Consider the following 14,379-nt stretch of genomic DNA (forward strand, 5'->3'; position numbering starts at 1 on the left):
TACAGGGTTGGTGCGTGGCAATGGGCTTGCCACGCACCAATCTGGAACCACCTCCAGCCTGCTCAATTTCCAGCGCTACAATAATTTTTTCTATTTTTGTAGTGCCAGTGCTTACCTGGCAGCATGCGGCACTGCCTGGTTACCACCAGGTTAGCGCAGGAGCCGTTACCACCGCCTCAATGGGTGGTGGTAAGTGCTTCCACCACCAAAATGGCTATGCGGTAAGTGGTTCACTTACCGAACGACCATTTCTTGTTGAGAAAATGACAGTCTTTTACCCGTTGAGGTATAAGGGGGCCTCAGCGCGTGTCACAAACATGAGCTGATGCTAGCGCAGACCCCCTTTTACCGCACCTTAGTAAAAAGGACCCCATAGCCATTTATATTCCACTTAACCAAATTCTGTGGCTCAAGGCGGATCACAAAGTTCAAAAGAAATGGACTAACATCCTGGAAGTACATAAAAATGTAAAAGCCTAAAACATCCTAAACAAGAATGTATTCCCTCAATAAGTAAATGTCAGCAGAATACAGATGAAACATCGTACTAGGCAGCATGGAAGAAAATGCATATAATACACATATGATACTTACAATGTTAGAAAGAAAGAAAAAAAAAAAAAAGAGGTTAGGCGGTGGACCAAATGGTTGTCCAAACAGTGGGGTTATTGAAAAAGCAATACCAAAAGTACAACTTCGTGCAACGATTCAATTCCAAAGACTCTACGCAGACCCGCGTTTCGGCGCCAACCGCACCTTCCTCAGGAGTCAAATGAAATATCTCAGCCACCCATGTTAAAAACACATAAATTGGCTAGAGAATCCAAAGTACAGCATCAAACTGAAATGCAATGAGAACTCGTCAAACCGGCAAGGAGCCAAATGCGTGTCAACAATCCGGTACTACCACTGGGCTCCCGTGGTAGTTCCCACCCCCAGCATGTGCCATTTCCAGCACTGCCTGGTTACTGCCAGATTAGCACAGGAGCTCTTACCACCACCTCAGTGGGTGCCAGTAAGTACTCCTCACCCCTGAAATGGCCACACAGTAAGTGGCTCACTTACCGCACAGCCATTTCTTTTTGAGAAAAAAGACACCCTGTGATAAAAGGGGGCCTCAGTGCACTTCAAAAACATACGCGGATTCTATCGCAGCCCCCCTTTTACCACAGCTTAGTAAAAGGACCCCTTTGTTTTAATCATTTTTTAAACTATAGATTTTATCAGAAAATATATTTTAAAGTAGCAGAACCATGTGCAGAAACACATTTTCTCCCGTTTACTAAGCCGTGCGCTAGCAGCTGCTGCGTGGCACAACTGCCGCTAGTACAGCTTAGTAAATGGGGGGGGGGGGGGGGGGGTTAGTATTCCATGCAACACTAGAAACCTGTAGGGCCTCTGGTGGCCAGAATTCACAACTGCATGACTGCAAATTTAGGCCCTGATGCTCAAAACTCCGGCACTATTCCAAATAGCACGGTAAAAATATCGCTGGAACAGTGTAGAAGAACAACACCCTAAAGCTAATAAGATACAAATATAGGTGGCGCATGCGCCGAAGAGTTCTGCAGTAAACTTGGCTCCTGTGCCCATGCGCCTGGTAAAACCCAAATGTGAAGCACACGTTGACATCTGTTTTCTGCAGCCTTAATATAGGCATTTTTAAGTTGGTTTTTTATTTTTATTTTTTTAGCTTGGATGCTTATATTTAGATGCAGGAAACAGATGCCAACGTGTGTTTTCACTTTGGGCATTTTTAATTTATTTTAGCATGGACGCTTTAAATTTAGATGCAGGAAACAGACACCAATGTATGCTTTCGCTTGGGTCTGCTGTTTCTCACGACCAGCGCTTAAGGGCTTCCACGGGCTTCTGGCAGATTTTGCAGAAAGAATCATGGGAAAAGCATGAGAAATCCTCTCTTCCAACACCCTAACGCCTGCTCCCACCCTGGCATTATTTTTTGCAGCAGAAAGGCAGTTTTGATTCAGGCACTCTTTTCTGAGCATTGGGGAGGAACACAAAATGCCCTCATTAACATGAGCTTGACTACATTAGCATGCTACTTGCATTGTTCGTCTGCACGCTTGTTTCTCCCCGTGCTCCGGGCCTTTGAACATTCTGCGCTGTAAATGTGGGCACTAGTATGGCACTGACGACCTCTAGTGCCTGCGTTTACTTTTGAGCATCAGGGCCAAATGCACAGTAGGTAGCAAGAATCTAATTAATTGTGTATTATGCTTCAAAAATACTCTGAATAAATGATGTGCAGAAACATTAATGGGGGGGGGGGGGGGAGGATTGCAGCAGGGCCATTTGACCTAAGTCTCATACAGAAAAGGGGCCTCCATTTGAATAATAAAAGAAATGCAAGACAAAAGAAATACAAGTATTGATTAAGTATAAATATCCACTAATGCAATTACATTACATTTTCCAACAGTATCAATACCAAAATATTAGCCTAAGTCAAGGGTAGAGAAAGGGAGATTAACATGAAAAAGAAAAAGAAATAATAAGTAGGAAATCATGTTTAATATATATTTTTAACAAAATATACAGTTAATTTGGCTACTTTTTTCTTAATTATAAATAAGTTTACACGCTTCTACAGATCAAAAGCTGCCTCAACTGCTTCTGATTCTCTGAAAGTCCTTGAGTATTCATTTACAGTTCTGATTTTACATTTAACTCTAGCTTTCCTTTATTTTTCAGGTTATCAAGCATCATGTATTATAAATGAAAAGAGATCTGGATATGAAAATCAGTTGAACACATTCAATCTGGTGCACACAGCATTCTCAAGGACTTGTATGACATTCCCAATTCACCCCTTCTTCAAGCCTGATGCCAGGAGAGGGCAAATGTGTTTCTTACTGGTTTCTAATTATTCTCGGCACTGCAGGTTCTGTAGTATATAAGAACTGGCTGTGTCTGTCTGCCTATTTCACAAACTCCCAAAAATAAACAGAAGCTTCACAGGGACCCCTATTGGTAGATGTTTGTACTGGATTTGGATTTCAGCTTTAGAGCCTGATTTCACAACAACATACCTATGTGAGAGGTCTAAAAAGACACCTATTATAAAGGCAAGATGGGGGGGTCTGTGCATTTATATGATAAGCCTCCAAATCCAAATCAATTATGCCTAACTTTGTATACACATATTAACACCTGCTGTGAGGCAGGTGTAAATGTGTGTGTATGTGTGTATTTATTTATTACGATTTATTTACTGCCTTTTTGAAGGAATTCACTCAAGGTGGTGTACAGTAAGAATAGATCAGACATGAGCAATAGAAATATTCAAGTAATAATACAAAGTATGGCATAGTATACTACTTACAATGTCAACACAATACATAATAGAACATTTTAATTGATAGTGAAGAGTAAAGCAAAGATGGAACATATAGGGGTATGTTTACTAAGGTGCGTTAGCGTTTTTAACACGCCTGTAAATTTAAGGTGCATTAAACGCTAACACACCTATACATTTCTATGGGTGTGTGTTTAACGCATGTAAACCATTTACGCACGTTAAAAAATGCTAACGCACCCATAGAGAGTAAGAAGAGTTAGAAAGTAAGGTGACTAATTTAAAGAAAGTTGCACATGAGGTGAAAGAGATGTTAAATATTATCTCAGCTAGGGTAGGAGTGAATAAACTTACTCTGTAAGTGCATTTTATATAGTATCCATGAACATCACAACTCTACCCCTGTTGTGCCCGGATTATGCCCCTGAAAATGCCTACATGCAGCACTCATATAAGTATGTACCATCTTGGTGCATATACATTTATACACGTATACCATAGTGCAATTTTATAAAAAGCCTATCCTGTATGTAAAACAGGCTTTACACACTGAAAAACCCTTATAAAGTTATTCCCTTTAGGGGTGAATTCTATAAATTGCCCGTAAAAAATTGGCACTGAAAAGAACATGTTAAGCGCTATTCTATAAGCCATGCTTAAAGTTAGGTGCAGTTTATAGCATAGCACTTAACCGCAGGGGTTGCATGTAAGTTTAGGTACATCTATTTGCACCAATAAAAATGTTTGTGCAAATGCCCTGCCTAAATTTATGTGTGCGTAACTCAAATGCACACCCACGCTCCATCCCGAAACACCCATGACCCTCCCATTTCCATGCCCCCTTTTCTGGGATGTGCATAAAATTTAGGCGTGGATCACTTGCCTAAATTTACTTGCTTACATGTTCATTGATTTCAATTAGCGCCAATAATTGCTTATTAAAAAGCCAAGTATAGGCACTAATTGGCTCATTATTCAATTAAATTGGGCATGCACTCAAATTAGCATGCACAATCTTTGGCGACTTTTATAGAATTGGGTTAATAATGTCTGTTCAAAGCTAATTGTCACCATTAGACAGTTCCCTGCCTCAGAAGGCTTCCAACCAAAGGGGCCTATTAGCTTTTTATGGCAATAATGTGTTCTATTGCCTAATAAGGTAATTCTCTAACTTGGCACTTCAAGCGCGCTCAACAATGGGGCACACTTAGAGCCAATTCTATAACATCACTCAGGCATGCCTAAGCTGCGAGAGAATACTAGCGTAAAGACACTTTGGCACACCTAAATGTGGGTGCACCCACTTACATCAGGTCAATGGCTGATACAACGTGTGTAACTGACAGTATCCTATAAGTAGCACTGAGGTTGGTTTCTGGTTACTGTGTGAGTGTGTATTGATTCATTCACTGGGTTCCTAGTAAGTTTTAAGCAAGTTTGGGTGAAAATACAGTGGTGGAAACTTGCATCCTCTTGTTGATATATTGCTGGCATGCTGGTTGGAGAGAGACTGGAAGTGACTAAACAGATTCTCTGTACTGTTTGCATCATACTACCCTTTCATACACAGGACATTTGAGGACCTTCAGTGTGAAGGTGGACAGATTGCGCAATCAATTCTAGAGACCGTACCTTCAAAAAGATATAAATAGGATGGAGTCAAGCCAGAGGGTGGTTTCTAAATTGGTCAGAGGTCCTTGTCATAGAGCGTATGGGGACAGATTTAAAAGATTTCAATAGACTTTGGAAGAAATGTAGGAGAGGGGAGATCTGATAGAGATGTTTAAATACTTCCGTGGCATAAGAACACAGGAGATGAGTCTCTTTCAACTGAAAGGAAACTCTGGCATGAGGGAGCATTGGATGAAGGTAAAATGGGACAGACTCAGGAGTAACCTGAGGAAATACTTATTCAAAGAAAGGGTGGTGAATTCATGAAACGGTCTCCCGGTGGAGGTGGTGGAGACAAAAACAGTATCTGAATTCAAGAAAGCTTGGGACAAGTACATAGGATCTCTAAGGGAGTGAAAGGGAGAGAAGATGGCATATATGGGCAGACTAAATAGGCCATATGGTCTTTATCTGCCTTCATTTTTCTCTGTTTCTAATACAGTCAAGCCAGGCAAACTCATAGGAGCACTACCCAGTTAAGCATTAGACAAACCAGATTGCCTATGGTTTCAGTTTCTTGGGTGGTGTCAAAAAACAACAGAAATGTCAGCAAAACCAGTTTTGATAGCCATATGGAGTAATTAATGCAATATTATTTTTCAATAGTTGTGTGTATTTCTGTTTATGTACAGGTGCAAGTATTTACCTAAGGTGCTTATTTCCTGATTAGTAACTCCTGTTTTCAGTGTTATTTTTATTCATGTTTGAGAAGAAGTAAATATTTGGAGATGGGGAAAGCTCCACTTGTCCAGTTTCTCCCACTATTATGAAATTCTGTTGTTGCTGTGCTGGTTGTTGTTGGAATCTCATACAAGTAGGATGCCACAATATACCAGAGACAGTTGAAAAACAGATTCTGAAAATAAAATAAAAACTAAAGCAAACAGGAATTTAAAAAATATGAGAAAGAAACATTTCAAAATAAAAGAAGAAAAAGGAGTGATGCCGTGGGTGGTGACACTCTGGTTAAGCTGCTCTAGAAACTCATGACTCTGCATTGGTGGCCTGGTACAGAGCAAAAAAGGACCCAGTCGAAGGCAAACTTCAGAAACTCCCATGCTGGCAGGCAATCTAGGAGTTGGGAGCAGCATGCAAAAACCCCATGCCCACAACCGAGTCAGGGCATGGAGGAGGCAGTGGTCCATGTGCTGGGACTCCATTTGGAGACAGTCCCCGGCCACCATTGTCGCTGTACAAAGATCTTGTTAGTTGGCCAGGTCCAGTGGTGGCAAATGTGTCGTGTTGTTAAACTTGGTTCTCCACCACTATTATCCTGCTTAGTTCACAAGCTCCTGGACTATGTAGTGGGGTCATCTGTGGAGAGATCTCCTTAAGAGGAGTCATGTCTTCCAGAAGGGGAGGGGTGGCGCCTAAGAGGTCTGCTCCCCTTGAGCTTTCCCTGTTGCCAAATCCACTTGGTGGTGCCAGAGACCGGACCTGGACAACCCTTCAGCTGGCGGGGGTTGGGGACCCCTTCCAGCCAAGGTATTTGCTGCCGCAGTGGGTGGGGAGTGGCAGGGGAAACAGCAGACCAAAATGTGCCCCCCCACTGCGAGGTCTGGCTACTTCCCTGGGCCCAATGATTTTAACCTCAGTTCTATCCAAAATGAAGGTTATCATCTGCTGCTGTTTGTGTTTTGTGCATGTGCCTTCCACCTTATAATTCTGAAATAGCTCGACAAACTCCTGGAAGGCATTATTTTAAAAAATTCCACATTTCAAAGTTGGTGATTAGGGGGCCAATGCTCAGAACTACTGCTGGCATTAACATACGGTTAATAACACCGGATTTGCGCGCATGTTAAGTGCCCCATGCTCAGAAGGCTCAAGTGTCACATTAACGTGAGCACTAAAGATGACCAGATTCCCTCCCAATGCTCATACAGAAGCAGTGCAATGCACAGAAGCAAATGATGGCCAATAACGCCAAAAACTTATCACCAGCTCAAAGGTTGCGTAAGTGGTTTTGAGGACAGAATTTCTTGGCAAAATCTCACATTGAACTGTGAGAGTTGTCTTATTTCACAAGCTGAAGGAAGCCCCTGGAAGTTTGAAGTGCACATAATGAGAAACAAACCACATGTGCATGTCTGATCAAAAGTGAAAGTACAAATTGGCACTCGTTTTCCTGCGCTTAAATATGAACCTTTCAAAAATTAATTTTGCACTTGCTCTTCTGGTTTTTGTTTGGGCATGAACACAAGAGCCACGGTTACCGCTAAAGCACGTTCCTCTACCTGCTTTCCATTTACTAGTGCAAATTTACCATGCATATCATTTGCATATGTTTTCCTTTGAGCATTGCTTAATTATATTGTTTGCATTATTCTTGCGTTGAGGGCTCTTGTACCCAGCTTTAAGCACTGGTCTCCTGGTGGGGTAAATTTGGTCTTATCTCACAAGAAAGCCAAGAGCTGGAATGTTTTTTTATAGTACTTGGAGCAGGGCTCGACAAGCCTCAGGTGCCAGGTCAGCATGGCGCCTAAAAAATGTGATCTGGCACCTAGATGTTTTCCCCGGTGGCAGTTCCTCCCTCACCCCCCCCCCCAACTGGGTCCAGCTGGAATCTCTCTCCTCCCCACCACTCCCAAATTCAGCATCTCTATCAGCCTTCCCCCTCTGCTCCCCAGAAAACTTGCCTCTGATCCTCACTGGTAGCGGTGGCCTTTCAAGACACACATTGGGGCCTTCCCTCTGCCAGGTCCCACCTTCATGGAAGCAGGAATTTATCTCAGAAGTTAGGACTGGCAGTAAGGCCCCAGTGTCAGCGAGAACAGCGTGTCTTGAAAGGCTACCGCTGCAACTTTGAGGATCAGAGGCAAGTTTTTTTTTTTTTGGGGGGGGGGGGGGAAGAGGGGTGAGAGGAACTGAACTTGAGGGGGGATGAAGAAGAAGCGCAAGATGTGCTGGACATTTGGGTGGGGGGACTGGAAGGAGATGGGATTGCTGGACCCTGGGGGTTGGGGGCTGGAGAGAGATTGAGATGTGCTGGACATTGGAGTGGGAGAGGAGGGAGGGACATGGAGATATGAAAGAGAGATCAGACTGAAGAAACAGACAGGAGCAGGGTTTGGGAAGAGGAGATATGCTGGACCCACAGACAGAGAGAGGGAGTTATGCCACAGCATGAAGGGGAGTCAAGGGAGAGGGAGGGAGAGATGCTGAACCTGGAGTGTGGGAGGGACAGGGCAAAGAGAGGCTGGGCATGGAGTAAGAATAGAGATAGGGTACAGGGCAGTGGTGGAATAGGAACACCATGGGGCATTGTTGATCACAGGGGGAAGGATAGGGAAAAAAGGGGCAATGCCTGGCCCAGGTGGTCCTTGTGGACTGGGTTGAAAGCTACCCATTTATTGTAGTGTATAATTCTGGAGACCACACCTTCAAAAACAAACAGAAAGGAGACAGTCCAGAAAGCAGCTACTAAATGGTCAGTGGTCTTCATTTAAGAAAATGGAGACAATCTCAATACATATAGTTTGGAAGCGATATGATGGACATTTAAATTCCACAGTGACATAAATGCAGAGGAGGCAGGCCTCTTTCAACTGAATGGACACTCTGAAATGACGAGACATAAGATGAAAGAGGAAAGACTCAGGAGTAATCTAAAGCAGTGGTTTTCAACCAAGTCCTCATGGATTAATTACCTGGTCAGTCAGGTTTTCAGGATATCCACGCTGAATAGGCATGAGGGAGATTTGCATTCAATGCAGAAAGTGCATGTTACTACATCTCATGCCTATTCAGCGTGGATATCCTGAAAACACAACTAGCCAAGGTGGTCCCAGAGAATTGAAAACCACTGAAAACAACTACTTAAGGAAAAATGGTAGATTCACAGAATAATCTCCCAGTATAAGTGGTGATGAGAACTGTGCCTGAATAAAAGAATAAATAGGATCTCTAAGGGAGGGAAGTGGATTATACAGCTTAGTAGTTGGTATGGATGGGCAGGCTAGACAGGCTATCCTGCTTAATTTCGAAGGAGCAGAGCAGCCATCTTCCGACACAAATCGGGAGATGGCCGGCCTTCTCCTAAAGCCGGCCAAATCGGTATAATCGAAAGCCGATTTTGGCCGCCTTCAACTGCTTTCTGCCGCAGAGCCAGCGAAAGTTCAAGGGGGCGTGTTGTTAGTGTACCAAAGGCGGGACAGGGGCGTGGTTAAGAGATGGCCGGCTTCAGCCGATAATGGAAAAAAGAAAGCTGGCCATGACGAGCATTTGGTCGACTTTACTTGGTCCCTTTTTGTTCACGACCAAGCCTTGAAAAGGTGCCCGAACTGACCAGATGACCACTGGAGGGAATCGGGGATCACCTCCCCTTACTCCCCCAGTGGTCACCAACCCCCTCCCACCCAAAAAAACAAATTAAAAAATATTTTGTTTTTGCCAGCCTCAAATGTCATACCCAGCTCCATGACAGCAGTATGCAGGTCCCTGGAGCAGTTTTTAGTGGGTGCAGTGCACTTCAGACAGGTGGACCCAGGCCCATCAACCCCCTACCCGTTACACTTGTGGTGGTAAATGGGAGCCCTCCAAAACCTACTGTACCCACGTCTAGGTGCCCCCCTTCATCCCTAAGGGCTATGGTAGTGGTGTATAGTTATGGGGAGTGGGTTTTGGGGGGCTCACCACCCAAGCTAAGGGAGCTATGCACCTGGGAGCAATTTGTGAAGTCCACTGCACTGCCCCCTAGGGTGCCCGGTTGGTGTCCCGGCATGTCAGGGGGCCCAGTGCACTACAAATGCTGGCTCCTCCCACCATTAGGTTCCATTATCGGCAAAAACCAATGGCGGCCATCTCTAACGCCGGTGATCTCTAAGGGCAGCCCAAATGTTGAGATTTGGCCGGCCCCAACCGTATTATCGAAAGATGGCCGGTCATCTTGTTTTGATAATACGGTTAGGTACGCCAGCTTACAGGGCCGTCATTAGAGATGGCTGCCCTTATATATGGCCAGCCCCGTTCAATTACCCCCCTCTATATGACCTAATCGTTTTTACTCCCAGTCCTTGTGGGCCACCAATGGGTCAGGTTTTCTAGACATCCTTCATGAATATGCATGAAAGATATGCAAATTTTTCTCATGCAGATTCATGACGGATATCTAGAAAACCTGACCCCCTGGCAGTCCAAAAGGGCTGAGAGAGATCAAGACCACATGGCCTATCTATTCCGCTCATCTTTCTACTTTTTGGGATTCTTGTGACCTTGATCAGCTGCTGTTAGAAACAGGATAGTGAGTTAGATGGAAATTTAGTCTGACCCAGTCTGGCAACTCAAATGCTCTTGCAATTACAACATATTATCTACGATGACAGCAAGATCTTTTCCTGGATGGTGACTCCCATTCTAGAGCCTTGCATCATATAAAGGTAAAGCTATCACTTGAGTTGCTCTTTCCTGTGTGCATCATTTATGAGAATATGATCACCTCATTCGTTGTTTTAAGTTCTAGATCATTTTTAAATGTAAAGTGGCGGTACCAGTAGAGATGGCTGTGGTATTCCACTGTTCATCTTTCTCCATTGAGAAAGCTGACCATTTAGCCTACCCTCTCTTTTAAGCAGTTCTCAGTCCACAATAGGACATTACCTCATGATAGACTCCCTACGGAAATTAAACCATAGGTGCATTTCTCCTGAATTTATGGTATAGTGAGCAAGGACTGCATCTCTAATGAATCTGAAATACAGTTATTGGAGTTAATTAAGCTATGTTTGTACTGAATTTATAGTGTTAAATTAAGAGGAGTTAAAAACTTAGTAACTAGACTAGAAACAACTCATTTTTCAAATTAGCTTTATTTGAACTTTTATTACAGCATAATTTTATATACATGTCACTCTATGAAATTTCAAAAACTTCTAAAGATGCCATTACACAGTTTTAAATAGTTGTCAAGATATTTCTATCAGTGTTTCTTCAAGTCAGTCCTGGAGTACCCCCCCTTGCCAGTCAGATTTTCAGGATAGCCACAATGCATATGCATGAGATTGATTTGTACACACTGTATGCAACTCTCTCATGCATATTCATTGTGGATATCCTGAAAACCTGACTGGCAAGGGGATACTCAGGGGTAGTCCAGGACCAACTTGGGAAACACTGATTTAAATCATTCCTGAAAAGTAAAATGACATTAAACAGTTGTCTTTTTTTTTTTTTTGTTGCATTAGGGTTAAAATTCCATGTTTAATTTCACAGTTAGCAGTAACAATTAAGGAGTCCTCATATTTAAAGGAGCATTCAAACCTCCTGCAAAGTCACAGATGATATACAGAAAACATGATTATCTGATATGCTAATTTTCCTAGTAACTTCTTGCCCCAGGGCTATGGCACCATAAGCTCTCATTCAGTTACCCAAGTTATCTCAGTCTCTGACAGTGTGTGGTATTCTGGCCCAATCTTAATGATGATATATAATAAATGCTGTGGCATTGGTACCCATTGTTTCTTTATTAGCAATTGGTTCTTCCCTTGCCTATACTTGAATACCAACAAAGAAAATGCAAGTATTATAGACTATGGGTGAGATGAATAAAAGGTTTGTTTCTATTTGTGTCTGTGGTAAACAAGCTGACTACACTGGGTGATTTTTTTGTCATATAAAAATCAATTAAATAAAAATGAATACTGATTTACTGTCAGAAGCATAGCCCTAGCTGATTCTCAGCAGTGACTTATGATTCAATGAGCTTTAAATATCAGAGGAAATGCAAGAACATCCTAAGCAGAAGTCATGTTCCCTCAAACTCTTCTATTGTATTGTTTCAAAAGCTATATTTTGGGCAAAATTAACAAATCTCAAAGTAATTGCATTGAGAATTTTGAAGCTGTAACAGGAAAGTACAAAGATTTTTGTAAACAGCTTTCTTCCCACATACTGACCAAAAGAAACACCTACCAGGATGCTATCATAGAGCTTCAAGAGTTAATTCTCTTAACATTATGCTTCTATCAATATATTTGTGCAATAACAAGTACAAATATTATATTGCAGCAGTAATGAAGCAAAATTGCAGATTATAATAAATTACTTGCGGCAGACGCATACACAACTTTCTCCCACCAAAACTCCCATGGTAAGTACAGCCCAGTCATCCTGCAAAACACACACTTGAGGGCGAGTCTCAGCATATAGGACAAAAAAGCAAGTCTGTAGCTTCTGCTGAGGGCTATCTTTGTGATGGCTAGGTTGGAGGGATAGGAGAAGGGATTAAAAAAAAAAGAAGAAGCAAACCCTTGGGTAGCTGTACCTTGTAAGGCTTATGGGGGAATTCCCCAGAAGGAGCTGGTTTCATAAAACCTGGAAGCCATAAAGGAAGTTCCTGGGGAGTGGGAGATATTTGTACAGCTAAATATAAGTTATTGTCCATTTTAAAATTTAAACACACATTAATAGTTTGTTAAACACTGATTAAGTTTTCAGTATCGCTGCTATTTTACACATCGTTTAAGCTGTGAACATTAAAATAAAACCTACTACAAGGTAAAGACATGTTCCCACATTATGCTACAGTATTACATACCCTGTAAACAAAAACTCAAACCCTGTAGAAACCAGTATCAAACTCAGGAAATATTAAGATAAGTTTCTAAAAAAATGAAGACAAAAATTCTGCCAAGCTGCAGTTATATCTTATATTTAAACCAGTACAGTAAGGAAAATATTTAGCCTACTATAACTCACTACATCCTGCCTAGAGAGGCAAAAGCTGCCTTTAACAGATACAGCAATGGTCCATGCTATACTGTTTCCCATTACAGATCCATCCACAATACTTCTATATCTTTTGTAATGACAATTCCTACCTACAAACCAAAAATCACACTATTCTTCACTGAATCAGTCTTAGCACACGCTGTACTGAAGCCCAATGCACAGAAAATGGGCATACTCAAAAATCAGTAATGAGCAGCCATTTGAAAAAAAAAACCAAACAACCTAAAACACACTTTGCTCAAGTTTCAAAGGAAATTATACATTTACTAGCCATCGCTAAACAAATTAAGTCTTCTAAGGATTTTAAGTGACACCATATACAAGGGTTAAATGAAAAGTAATGCCTCCAACTCCATAATTTATCAACTGATGGAACTATTAATATGCTACACATGTCCACTTGTTCTTTGAAATCTCTTCCTTCATCTCAATTGGTGAGAAATGTGTGTGAAGAGGCTGTTTTGCTATTGCTTGTGAAATGGAAACATGCAGTAAGCACTCAGAGTGATTTAAGCAATGTGCTGTGATAGAATTTCTCACCAACTGTTGAAAGAGTCCCTCCAATTGAAATTCACTGCCACATGCAGACTGTTGATAGTGATGCCTGTTGATGTGAGTACTGTGTGTTGCTGGGCTAAAAAAAAAAACCACGTAAATATTGTGCTGATTTATATGATCAAAAACAAAAGGGACGACCTGTGACTGCAATGGTTGAATCTCACAAGGCAGAGGTTGACAAAATACTACTACTACTATTTAGCATTTCTATAGCGCTACAAGGCGTACGCGCTGCACAAACATAGAAGAAAGACAGTCCCTGCTCAAACAGCTTACAATCTAATAGACAAAAAATAAAGTAAGCAAATCAAATCAATTAATGTGTACAGGAAGGAGGAGAGGAGGGTAGGTGAAGGCGAGTGGTTACGAGTCAAAAGCAATGTTAAAAAGGTGGGCTTTCAGTCTAGATTTAAAGGTGGCCATGGATGGGGCTCAGGAAGTTTATTCCAGGCGTAGGGTGCAGCAAGACAGAAGGAGCGAAGTCTGGAGTTGGCAGTAGTGGAGAAGGGAACAGATAAGAAGGATTTATCCATGGAGTGGAGTGCACGGGAAGGGGTGTAGGGAAGGACGAGTGTGGAGAGATACTGGGGAGCAGCAGAGTGAGTACATTTATAGGTTAGTAGAAGAAGTTTGAACAGGATGCGAAAACGGATAGGGAGCCAGTGAAGCAACTTGAGAGGGGTAGTATGAGTAAAGCGACCCTGGCGGAAGACGAGACGGGCAGCAGAGTTTTGAACCGATTGGAGAGGGGAGAGGTGACTAAGTGGGAGGCCAGCAAGAAGCAGACTGCAGTAGTCTAAACGAGAGGTGACAAGGGTGTGGATGAGGGTTTTGGTAGAGTGCTCGGAAAGAAAGGGGCGGATTTTACGGATGTTGTAAAGAAAGAAACGACAGGTCTTGGCGATCTGCTGGATATGAGCAGAGAAGGAGAGAGAAGAGTCAAAGATGATCCCAAGGTTACGAGCTGAGGAGACAGGGAGAATGAGAGAGCCATCAACAGAAATAGAAAACGGGGGGAGTGGGGAGGTGGGTTTGGGGGGAAAAATGAGAAGCTCGGTTTTGGTCATGTTTAATTTCAGGTGGCGTTGAAACATCCAGAC

The 14,379-nt window shown here is 42.4% G+C and overlaps 1 long non-coding RNA gene across 1 annotated transcript; it reads right to left on the reverse strand.

Annotated features, from left to right (window-relative positions):
• Positions 1 to 11,148: 11,148 nt before the first annotated feature.
• LOC115456789 lies at positions 11,149 to 13,521 on the reverse strand. The gene is made up of 2 exons (XR_003939916.1): positions 12,305 to 13,521; positions 11,149 to 12,254 (listed from the first exon to the last, which is right to left on the reverse strand). It is a non-coding gene; the product is annotated as an uncharacterized LOC115456789 (long non-coding RNA).
• Between the last annotated feature and the right edge of the window lie 858 nt (positions 13,522 to 14,379).

This window comes from Microcaecilia unicolor, chromosome 13 (genome assembly GCF_901765095.1).
Source record: "Microcaecilia unicolor chromosome 13, aMicUni1.1, whole genome shotgun sequence".
NCBI lineage: Eukaryota > Metazoa > Chordata > Amphibia > Gymnophiona > Siphonopidae > Microcaecilia > Microcaecilia unicolor.